Below are 13,274 nucleotides of genomic sequence, written 5' to 3' on the forward strand. Positions count from 1 at the left end.
TCAATATATTTGAGGATAACTAATGTTAGGTCTAGGTTAGGCCCCGGATTTGCCCTCATCAGGGTCATATTTCCGCGTTCTTCACATACATGTTGAACAGATCCTGGGCTTTTTCTGGATTGGATCAGGTAGTAATGTGGTACCACACTGAAACAGTCCATTAAACCCGGTTTCGATAAATATTTTAAAGGACAACGGAAGTTAGGTCTCGGATAGGTCTGGGATTTGCCCTGATCAGGCTCGCACTTTCGCATATTTCTCATACTCGGTGGCCAGATTCTGGGCTTTTTCTGGTTTGGATCCCGTAGTATTGTGGTACCACACAGAAACATTCAATTAAACCTGGTCTTGATAAATATTTTAGAGGATAACGCATGTTAGATCTGGGTTATGTCTAGGATTTGCCCAAATCAGGCTCATAAATTCGCATATTTCTCATACTTCATGGCTAGATACTGGGCTTTTTCAGGATTGGATCACGTAGTAATGTGGTACCACACTGAAACAGTAAATTAAACCTAGTTTCGATCAATATTTTAGAGGATAACGCATGTTCTGTCTAGGTTAGGCCTGGGATTTGCCCTCATCAGACACATACTTTCGCATTTTCCACATACATGTTGAACAGATCCTGGGTATTTTTCTGGTTTAGATCAGGTAGTAATGTGGTACCACACTGAAGCAGTCGATTAAACCTGGTTTCGATCAATATATTTGAGGATAACTAATGTTAGGTCTAGGTTAGGCCCCGGATTTGCCCTCATCAGGGTCATATTTCCGCGTTCTTCACATACATGTTGAACAGATCCTGGGCTTTTTCTGGATTGGATCAGGTAGTAATGTGGTACCACACTGAAACAGTCCATTAAACCCGGTTTCGATAAATATTTTAGAGGACAACGCAAGTTAGGTCTGGGATAGGTCTGGGATTTGCCCTGATCAGGCTCGCACTTTCGCATATTTCTCATACTCGGTGGCCAGATTCTGGGCTTTTTCTGGTTTGGATCCCGTAGTATTGTGGTACCACACTGAAACATTCAATTAATCCTGGTCTTGATAAATATTTTAGAGGATAACGCATGTTAGATCTGGGTTATGGCTAGGATTTGTCCAAATCAGGCTCATAAATTCGCATATTTCTCATACTTCATGGCTAGATACTGGGCTTTTTCAGGATTGGATCACGTAGTAATGTGGTAGCACACTGAAACAGTCCATTAAACCCGGTTTCGATCAATATTTTAGTGGATAACGCAGGTTAGGTCTTGGTTAGGCCCGGGATTTGCCCTCATCAGGGTCATATTTCCGCGTTCTTCACATACTTGTTGAACAGATCCTGGGTATTTTTCTGGTTTGGATCACGTAGTAATGTGGTACCACACTGAAACAGTCGATTAAACCTGGTTTCGATCAGTATTTTTGAGGGTAACGCATGTTAGGTCTAGGTTAGGCCTGGGATTTTCCCTGATCAGCCACATACTTTCGCATTCTTCACATACTTGTTGAACGGATCCTGGGTTTTTTGTGGTTTGGATCACGTAGTAATGTGGTACCACACTGAAACATTCAATTAAACCTGGACTTGATAAATGTTTTAGAGGATAACGCGTGTTGAGTCTGGGATAAGTCTGGGATTTGCCCTCATCAGGCTCATAGTTTCGCGTTTTTCACATACTTGCTGAACAGATCCTGGGTTTTTTCTGTTTTGGATCACGTAGTAATGTGGTACCACACTGAAACAGTCCATTAAACCTGGTTTCGATCAATATTTTAGAGGACAACGCAAGTTAGGTCTGGGATAGGTCTGGGATTTGCCCTGATCAGGTTCGCACTTTCGCATATTTCTCATACTCGGTGGCCAGATTCTGGGCTTTTTCTGGTTTGGATCCCGTAGTATTGTGGTACCACACTGAAACATTCAATTAAACCTGGTCTTGATAAATATTTTAGAGGATAACGCATGTTAGATCTGGGTTATGTCTAGGATTTGCCCAAATCAGGCTCATAAATTCGCATATTTCTCATACTTCGTGGCCAGATACAGGGCTTTTTCAGGATTGGATCAGGTAGTAATGTGGTACCACACTGAAACAGTAAATTAAACCTAGTTTCGATCAATATTTTAGAGGATAGGTCTGGGATTTGCCCTCATCAGGGTCATATTTTCGCATTTTTCACATACCTGTTGAACAGATCCCTGGCTTTTTCTGGTTTGGATCACGTAGAAATGTGGTACCACACTGAAACATTCAATTAATCCTGGTACTGATAAATATTTTTGAGGGTAACGCATGTTGGGTCTAGGTCAGGCCTGGGATTTTCCCTCATCAGACACATACTTTCGCACTCTTCACATACTTGTTGAACGGATCCTGGGTGTTTTCTGGTTTGGATCACGTAGTAATGAGGTAGCACACTGAAAAAGTCCATTATACCTGGTTGCGATCAATATTTTACAGGATAACGCATGCTCTGTCTAGGTTAGGCCTGGGATTTGCCCTCATCAGACACATACTTTCGCATTTTCCGCATACTTGTTGAACAGATCCTGGGTTTTTTCTGGTTTGGATCACGTAGTAATGTGGTAGCACACTGAAACAGTCCATTAAACCTGGTTTCGATCAATATCTTTGAGGATAACTCATGTTAGGTCTAGGTTAGGCCCGGGATTTGCCCTCATCAGGGTCATATTTCCGCGTTCTTCACATACTTGTTGAACAGATCCTGGGCTTTTTCTGGATTGGATCAGGTTGTAATGTGGTACCACACTGAAGCAGTCCATTAAACCTGGTTTCGATCAATATTTTAGAGGAGAACGCAAGTTAGGTCTGGGATAGGTCTGGGATTTGCCCTGATCAGGCTCGCACTTTCGCATATTTCTCGCACTCGGTGGCCAGATTTTGGGCTTTTTCTGGTTTGGATCCCGTAGTATTGTGGTACCACACTGAAACATTCAATTAAACCTGGTCTTGATAAATATTTTAGAGGATAACGCATGTTAGATCTGGGTTATGTCTAGGATTTGCCCAAATCAGGCTCATGAATTCGCATATTTCTCATACTTCATGGCTAGATACTGGGCTTTTTCAGGATTGGATCACGTAGTAATGTGGTACCACACTGAAACAGTAAATTAAACCTAGTTTCGATCAATATTTTAGAGGATAACGCAAGTTAGGTCTAGGTTAGGCCTGGGATTTTCCCTCATCAGACACATACTTTCGCATTCTTCACATACTTGTTGAACGGATCCTGGGGTTTTTCAGGTTTGGATCACGTAGTAATGTGGTAGCTCACTGAAACAGTCCATTAAACCTGGTTTCGATCAATATTTTAGAGGATAACGCATGTTCTCTCTAGGTTAGGCCTGGGATTTGCCCTCATCATACACATACTTTCGCATTCTCCACATACTTGTTGAACAGATCCTGGGTTCTTTCTGGTTTGGATCACGTAGTAATGTGGTAGCTCACTGAAACAGTCCATTAAACCTGGTTTCGATCAATATTTTAGAGGATAACGCATGTTCTATCTAGGTTAGGCCTGGGATTTGCCCTCATCAGACACATACTTTCGCATTCTCCACATACTTGTTGAACAGATCCTGGGTTCTTTCTGGTTTGGATCACGTAGTAATGTGGTAGCACACTGAAACAGTCCATTAAACCTGGTTTCGATCAATATTTTTGAGGATAACGCATGTTAGATCTTGGTTAGGCCTGGGATTTGCCCTCATCAGACACATACTTTCGCATTCTCCACATACTTGTTGAACAGATCCTAGGTATTCTTCTGGTTTGGATCACGTACTAATGTGGTACCACACTGAAACATTCCATTAAACCCGGTTTCGGTCAATATTTTAGTGGATAACGCAAGTTAGGTCTGGGATAGGTCTGGGATTTGCCCTCATCAGGGTCATATTTTCGCATTCTTCACATACTTGTTGAACAGATCCTGGGTATTTTTCTGGTTTGGATCAGGTAGTAATGTGGCACCACACTGAAACAGTCGATTAAACCTGGTTGCGATCAATATTTTTGAGGATAACGCATGTTAGGTCTAGGTTAGGCCCGGGATTTGCCCTCATCAGGCTCGTACTTTCGCATATTCCTCATGGTTCATGGCCGGATTCTGGGCTTTTTCTAGATTGGATCCTGTAGTATTGTGGTACCACACTGAAACATTTAATTAAACCTGGTCTTGATAAATACTTTAGAGGATAACGCATGTTAGATCTGGGTTATGTCTAGGATTTGCCCAAATCAGGCTCATAAATTCGCATATTTCTCATACTTCATGGCTAGATACTGGGCTTTTTCAGGATTGGATCACGTAGTAATGTGGTACCACACTGAAACAGTACATTTAACCTGGTTTCGATCAATATTTTAGAGGACAACGCAAGTTAGGTCTGCGATAGGTCTGGGAATTGCCATCATCAGGGTCATATTTTCGCGTTCTTCACATACTTGTTGAACGGATCCTGGGTGTTTTCTGGTTTGGATCACGTAGTAATGTGGTAGCACACTGAAAGAGTCCATTAAACCTGGTTGCGATCAATATTTTAGAGGATAACGCATGTTCTGTCTAGGTTAGGCCTGGGATTTGCCCTCATCAGACACATACTTTCGCATTTTCCGCATACTTGTTGAACAGATCCTGGGTTTTTTCTGGTTTGGATCACGTAGTAATGTGGTAGCACACTGAAACAGTCCATTAAACCTGGTTTCGATCAATATCTTTGAGGATAACTCATGTTAGGTCTAGGTTAGGCCCGGGATTTGCCCTCATCAGGGTCATATTTCCGCGTTCTTCACATACTTGTTGAACAGATCCTGGGCTTTTTCTGGATTGGATCAGGTTGTAATGTGGTACCACACTGAAACAGTCCATTAAACCTGGTTTCGATCAATATTTTAGAGGAGAACGCAAGTTAGGTCTGGGATAGGTCTGGGATTTGCCCTGATCAGACACATACTTTCGCATTCTCCACATACTTGTTGAACAGATCCTAGGTATTCTTCTGGTTTGGATCACGTACTAATGTGGTACCACACTGAAACATTCCATTAAACCCGGTTTCGGTCAATATTTTAGTGGATAACGCAAGTTAGGTCTGGGATAGGTCTGGGATTTGCCCTCATCAGGGTCATATTTTCGCATTCTTCACATACTTGTTGAACAGATCCTGGGTATTTTTCTGGTTTGGATCAGGTAGTAATGTGGCACCACACTGAAACAGTCGATTAAACCTGGTTGCGATCAATATTTTTGAGGATAACGCATGTTAGGTCTAGGTTAGGCCCGGGATTTGCCCTCATCAGGCTCGTACTTTCGCATATTCCTCATGGTTCATGGCCGGATTCTGGGCTTTTTCTAGATTGGATCCTGTAGTATTGTGGTACCACACTGAAACATTCAATTAAACCTGGTCTTGATAAATATTTTAGAGGATAACGCATGTTAGATCTGGGTTATGTCTAGGATTTGCCCAAATCAGGCTCATAAATTCGCATATTTCTCATACTTCATGGCTAGATACTGGGCTTTTTCAGGATTGGATCACGTAGTAATGTGGTACCACACTGAAACAGTACATTTAACCTGGTTTCGATCAATATTTTAGAGGACAACGCAAGTTAGGTCTGCGATAGGTCTGGGAATTGCCATCATCAGGGTCATATTTTCGCGTTCTTCACATACTTGTTGAACGGATCCTGGGTGTTTTCTGGTTTGGATCACGTAGTAATGTGGTAGCACACTGAAAGAGTCCATTAAACCTGGTTGCGATCAATATTTTAGAGGATAACGCATGTTCTGTCTAGGTTAGGCCTGGGATTTGCCCTCATCAGACACATACTTTCGCATTTTCCGCATACTTGTTGAACAGATCCTGGGTTTTTTCTGGTTTGGATCACGTAGTAATGTGGTAGCACACTGAAACAGTCCATTAAACCTGGTTTCGATCAATATCTTTGAGGATAACTCATGTTAGGTCTAGGTTAGGCCCGGGATTTGCCCTCATCAGGGTCATATTTCCGCGTTCTTCACATACTTGTTGAACAGATCCTGGGCTTTTTCTGGATTGGATCAGGTTGTAATGTGGTACCACACTGAAACAGTCCATTAAACCTGGTTTCGATCAATATTTTAGAGGAGAACGCAAGTTAGGTCTGGGATAGGTCTGGGATTTGCCCTGATCAGGCTCGCACTTTCGCATATTTCTCGCACTCGGTGGCCAGATTTTGGGCTTTTTCTGGTTTGGATCCCGTAGTATTGTGGTACCACACTGAAACATTCAATTAAACCTGGTCTTGATAAATATTTTAGAGGATAACGCATGTTAGATCTGGGTTATGTCTAGGATTTGCCCAAATCAGGCTCATGAATTCGCATATTTCTCATACTTCATGGCTAGATACTGGGCTTTTTCAGGATTGGATCACGTAGTAATGTGGTACCACACTGAAACAGTAAATTAAACCTAGTTTCGATAAATATTTTAGAGGATAACGCAAGTTAGGTATAGGTTAGGCCTGGGATTTTCCCTCATCAGACACATACTTTCGCATTCTTCACATACTTGTTGAACGGATCCTGGGGTTTTTCAGGTTTGGATCACGTAGTAATGTGGTAGCTCACTGAAACAGTCCATTAAACCTCGTTTCGATCAATATTTTAGAGGATAACGCATGTTCTCTCTAGGTTAGGCCTGGGATTTGCCCTCATCATACACATACTTTCGCATTCTCCACATACTTGTTGAACAGATCCTGGGTTCTTTCTGGTTTGGATCACGTAGTAATGTGGTTGCTCACTGAAACAGTCCATTAAACCTGGTTTCGATCAATATTTTAGAGGATAACGCATGTTCTATCTAGGTTAGGCCTGGGATTTGCCCTCATCAGACACATACTTTCGCATTCTCCACATACTTGTTGAACAGATCCTGGGTTCTTTCTGGTTTGGATCACGTAGTAATGTGGTAGCACACTGAAACAGTCCATTAAACCTGGTTTCGATCAATATTTTTGAGGATAACGCATGTTAGATCTTGGTTAGGCCTGGGATTTGCCCTCATCAGACACATACTTTCGCATTCTCCACATACTTGTTGAACAGATCCTAGGTATTCTTCTGGTTTGGATCACGTAGTAATGTGGTACCACACTGAAACATTCCATTAAACCCGGTTTCGGTCAATATTTTAGTGGATAACGCAAGTTAGGTCTGGGATAGGTCTGGGATTTGCCCTCATCAGGGTCATATTTTCGCATTCTTCACATACTTGTTGAACAGATCCTGGGTATTTTTCTGGTTTGGATCAGGTAGTAATGTGGCACCACACTGAAACAGTCGATTAAACCTGGTTTCGATCAATATTTTTGAGGATAACGCATGTTAGGTCTAGGTTAGGCCCGGGATTTGCCCTCATCAGGCTCGTACTTTCGCATATTCCTCATGGTTCATGGCCGGATTCTGGGCTTTTTCTAGATTGGATCCTGTAGTATTGTGGTACCACACTGAAACATTCAATTAAACCTGGTCTTGATAAATATTTTAGAGGATAACGCATGTTAGATCTGGGTTATGTCTAGGATTTGCCCAAATCAGGCTCATAAATTCGCATATTTCTCATACTTCATGGCTAGATACTGGGCTTTTTCAGGATTGGATCACGTAGTAATGTGGTACCACACTGAAACAGTACATTTAACCTGGTTTCGATCAATATTTTAGAGGACAACGCAAGTTAGGACTGCGATAGGTCTGGGAATTGCCATCATCAGGGTCATATTTTCGCGTTCTTCACATACTTGTTGAACAGATCCTGGGTATTTTTCTGGTTTGGATCAGGTAGTAACGTGGTACCACACTGAAGCAGTCGATTAAACCTGGTTTCGATCAATATTTTTGAGGATAACGCATGTTAGGTCTAGGTTAGGCCCGGGATTTGCCCTCACCAGGGTCATATTTCCGCGTTCTTCACATACTTGTTGAACAGATCCTGGGTATTTTTCTGGTTTGGATCACGCAGTAATGTGGTACCACACTGAAATAGTCGATTAAACCTGGTCTTGATAAATATTTTAGAAGATAACGCATGTTAGATCTGGGTAATGTCTAGGATTTGCCCTAATCAGGCACATAATTTCGCATTTTCCACATACATGTTTAACAGATCCTGGGTTTCTTCTGGTTTGGATCACGTAGTAATGTGGTACCACACTGAAGCATTCAATTAAACCTGGTCTTGGTAAATATTTTAGAGGATAACGCATGTTAGGTCTGGGGTAGGTCTGGGATTTGCTCTCATCAGGCTCGTACTTTCGCATATTTCTCATACTTGATGGCCAGATTCTGGGCTTTTTCTAGTTTGGATTCTGTAGTAATGTGGTGCCACACTGAGACAGTCCATTTAACCTGGTTTCTATCAATATTTTAGAGGATAACACATGTTATGTCTAGGTTAGGCCTGGGATTTACTCTCATCAGGCTCGTACTTTCGCATATTTCTCATAATTCATGGCCAGATTCTGGGCTTTTTCTGGATTGGATCAGGTAGTAATGTGGTACCACACTGAGACAGTCCATTAAACCTGGTTTCGATCAATATTTTAAAGGACAACGGAAGTTAGGTCTCGGATAGGTCTGGGATTTGCCCTGATCAGGCTCGCACTTTCGCATATTTCTCATACTCGGTGGCCAGATTCTGGGCTTTTTCTGGTTTGGATCCCGTAGTATTGTGGTACCACACAGAAACATTCAATTAAACCTGGTCTTGATAAATATTTTAGAGGATAACGCATGTTAGATCTGGGTTATGTCTAGGATTTGCCCAAATCAGGCTCATAAATTCGCATATTTCTCATACTTCATGGCTAGATACTGGGCTTTTTCAGGATTGGATCACGTAGTAATGTGGTACCACACTGAAACAGTAAATTAAACCTAGTTTCGATCAATATTTTAGAGGATAACGCATGTTCTGTCTAGGTTAGGCCTGGGATTTGCCCTCATCAGACACATACTTTCGCATTTTCGACATACATGTTGAACAGATCCTGGGTATTTTTCTGGTTTAGATCAGGTAGTAATGTGGTACCACACTGAAGCAGTCGATTAAACCTGGTTTCGATCAATATATTTGAGGATAACTAATGTTAGGTCTAGGTTAGGCCCGGGATTTGCCCTCATCAGGGTCATATTTCCGCGTTCTTCACATACATGTTGAACAGATCCTGGGCTTTTTCTGGATTGGATCAGGTAGTAATGTGGTACCACACTGAAACAGTCCATTAAACCCGGTTTCGATAAATATTTTAGAGGACAACGCAAGTTAGGTCTGGGATAGGTCTGGGATTTGCCCTGATCAGGCTCGCACTTTCGCATATTTCTCATACTCGGTGGCCAGATTCTGGGCTTTTTCTGGTTTGGATCCCGTAGTATTGTGGTACCACACTGAAACATTCAATTAATCCTGGTCTTGATAAATATTTTAGAGGATAACGCATGTTAGATCTGGGTTATGTCTAGGATTTGTCCAAATCAGGCTCATAAATTCGCATATTTCTCATACTTCATGGCTAGATACTGGGCTTTTTCAGGATTGGATCACGTAGTAATGTGGTAGCACACTGAAACAGTCCATTAAACCCGGTTTCGATCAATATTTTAGTGGATAACGCAGGTTAGGTCTGGGATAGGTCTGGGATTTGCCCTCATCAGGGTCATATTTTCGCGTTCTTCACATACTTGTTGAACAGATCCTGGGTATTTTTCTGGTTTGGATCAGGCAGTAATGTGGCACCACACTTAAACAGTCGATTAAACCTGGTTTCGATCAATATTTTTGAGGATAACGCATGTTAGGTCTAGGTTAGGCCCGGGATTTGCCCTCATCAGGGTCATATTTCCGCGTTCTTCACATACTTGTTGAACAGATCCTGGGTATTTTTCTGGTTTGGATCACGTAGTAATGTGGTACCACACTGAAACAGTCGATTAAACCTGGTTTCGATCAGTATTTTTGAGGGTAACGCATGTTAGGTCTAGGTTAGGCCTGGGATTTTCCCTGATCAGCCACATACTTTCGCATGCTTCACATACTTGTTGAACGGATCCTGGGTTTTTTGTGGTTTGGATCACGTAGTAATGTGGTACCACACTGAAACATTCAATTAAACCTGGACTTGATAAATGTTTTAGAGGATAACGCATGTTGAGTCTGGGATAAGTCTGGGATTTGCCCTCATCAGGCTCATAGTTTCGCGTTTTTCACATACTTGCTGAACAGATCCTGGGTTTTTTCTGTTTTGGATCACGTAGTAATGTGGTACCACACTGAAACAGTCCATTAAACCTGGTTTCGATCAATATTTTAGAGAATAACGCATGTTAGGTCATGGTTAGGTCTGGGATTTGCTCTCATCAGGCTCGTACTTTCGCATATTCCTCATGGTTCATGGCCAGATTCTGGGCTTTTTCTGGATTGGATCAGGTAGTAATGTGGTACCACACTGAAACAGTCCATTAAACCTGGTTTCGATCAATATTTTAGAGGACAACGCAAGTTAGGTCTGGGATAGGTCTGGGATTTGCCCTGATCAGGTTCGCACTTTCGCATATTTCTCATACTCGGTGGCCAGATTCTGGGCTTTTTCTGGTTTGGATCCCGTAGTATTGTGGTACCACACTGAAACATTCAATTAAACCTGGTCTTGATAAATATTTTAGAGGATAACGCATGTTAGATCTGGGTTATGTCTAGGATTTGCCCAAATCAGGCTCATAAATTCGCATATTTCTCATACTTCATGGCCAGATACAGGGCTTTTTCAGGATTGGATCAGGTAGTAATGTGGTACCACACTGAAACAGTAAATTAAACCTAGTTTCGATCAATATTTTAGAGGATAGGTCTGGGATTTGCCCTCATCAGGGTCATATTTTCGCATTTTTCACATACCTGTTGAACAGATCCCTGGCTTTTTCTGGTTTGGATCACGTAGAAATGTGGTACCACACTGAAACATTCAATTAATCCTGGTACTGATAAATATTTTTGAGGGTAACGCATGTTGGGTCTAGGTCAGGCCTGGGATTTTCCCTCATCAGACACATACTTTCGCACTCTTCACATACTTGTTGAACGGATCCTGGGTGTTTTCTGGTTTGGATCACGTAGTAATGTGGTAGCACACTGAAAAAGTCCATTATACCTGGTTGCGATCAATATTTTACAGGATAACGCATGTTCTGTCTAGGTTAGGCCTGGGATTTGCCCTCATCAGACACATACTTTCGCATTTTCCGCATACTTGTTGAACAGATCCTGGGTTTTTTCTGGTTTGGATCATGTAGTAATGTGGTAGCACACTGAAACAGTCCATTAAACCTGGTTTCGATCAATATCTTTGAGGATAGCTCATGTTAGGTCTAGGTTAGGCCCGGCATTTGCCCTCATCAGGGTCATATTTCCGCGTTCTTCACATACTTGTTGAACAGATCCTGGGCTTTTTCTGGATTGGATCAGGTTGTAATGTGGTACCACACTGAAGCAGTCCATTAAACCTGGTTTCGATCAATATTTTAGAGGAGAACGCAAGTTAGGTCTGGGATAGGTCTGGGATTTGCCCTGATCAGGCTCGCACTTTCGCATATTTCTCGCACTCGGTGGCCAGATTTTGGGCTTTTTCTGGTTTGGATCCCGTAGTATTGTGGTACCACACTGAAACATTCAATTAAACCTGGTCTTGATAAATATTTTAGAGGATAACGCATGTTAGATCTGGGTTATGTCTAGGATTTGCCCAAATCAGGCTCATGAATTCGCATATTTCTCATACTTCATGGCTAGATACTGGGCTTTTTCAGGATTGAATCACGTAGTAATGTGGTACCACACTGAAACAGTAAATTAAACCTAGTTTCGATCAATATTTTAGAGGATAACGCAAGTTAGGTCTAGGTTAGGCCTGGGATTTTCCCTCATCAGACACATACTTTCGCATTCTTCACATACTTGTTGAACGGATCCTGTGGTTTTTCAGGTTTGGAACAGGTAGTAATGTGGTACCACACTGAAACAGTCCATTAAACCTGGTTTCGATCAATATTTTAGAGGACAACGCAAGTTAGGTCTGGGATAGGTCTGGGATTTGCCCTGATCAGGCTCGCACTTTCGCATATTTCTCATACTCGGTGGCCAGATTCTGGGCTTTTTCTGGTTTGGATCCCGTAGTATTGTGGTACCACACTGAAACATTCAATTAATCCTGGTCTTGATAAATATTTTAGAGGATAACGCATGTTAGATCTGGGTTATGTCTAGGATTTGTCCAAATCAGGCTCATAAATTCGCATATTTCTCATACTTCATGGCTAGATACTGGGCTTTTTCAGGATTGGATCACGTAGTAATGTGGTAGCACACTGAAACAGTCCATTAAACCCGGTTTCGATCAATATTTTAGTGGATAACGCAGGTTAGGTCTGGGATAGGTCTGGGATTTGCCCTCATCAGGGTCATATTTTCGCGTTCTTCACATACTTGTTGAACAGATCCTGGGTATTTTTCTGGTTTGGATCAGGCAGTAATGTGGCACCACACTTAAACAGTCGATTAAACCTGGTTTCGATCAATATTTTTGAGGATAACGCATGTTAGGTCTAGGTTAGGCCCGGGATTTGCCCTCATCAGGGTCATATTTCCGCGTTCTTCACATACTTGTTGAACAGATCCTGGGTATTTTTCTGGTTTGGATCACGTAGTAATGTGGTACCACACTGAAACAGTCGATTAAACCTGGTTTCGATCAGTATTTTTGAGGGTAACGCATGTTAGGTCTAGGTTAGGCCTGGGATTTGCCCTCATCAGACACATACTTTCGCATTTTCCGCATACTTGTTGAACAGATCCTGGGTTTTTTCTGGTTTGGATCACGTAGTAATGTGGTAGCACACTGAAACAGTCCATTAAACCTGGTTTCGATCAATATCTTTGAGGATAACTCATGTTAGGTCTAGGTTAGGCCCGGCATTTGCCCTCATCAGGGTCATATTTCCGCGTTCTTCACATACTTGTTGAACAGATCCTGGGCTTTTTCTGGATTGGATCAGGTTGTAATGTGGTACCACACTGAAGCAGTCCATTAAACCTGGTTTCGATCAATATTTTAGAGGAGAACGCAAGTTAGGTCTGGTATAGGTCTGGGATTTGCCCTGATCAGGCTCGCACTTTCGCATATTTCTCGCACTCGGTGGCCAGA

The sequence above is a fragment of the Colletes latitarsis genome, chromosome 3 (assembly GCF_051014445.1).
Source record: "Colletes latitarsis isolate SP2378_abdomen chromosome 3, iyColLati1, whole genome shotgun sequence".
NCBI lineage: Eukaryota > Metazoa > Arthropoda > Insecta > Hymenoptera > Colletidae > Colletes > Colletes latitarsis.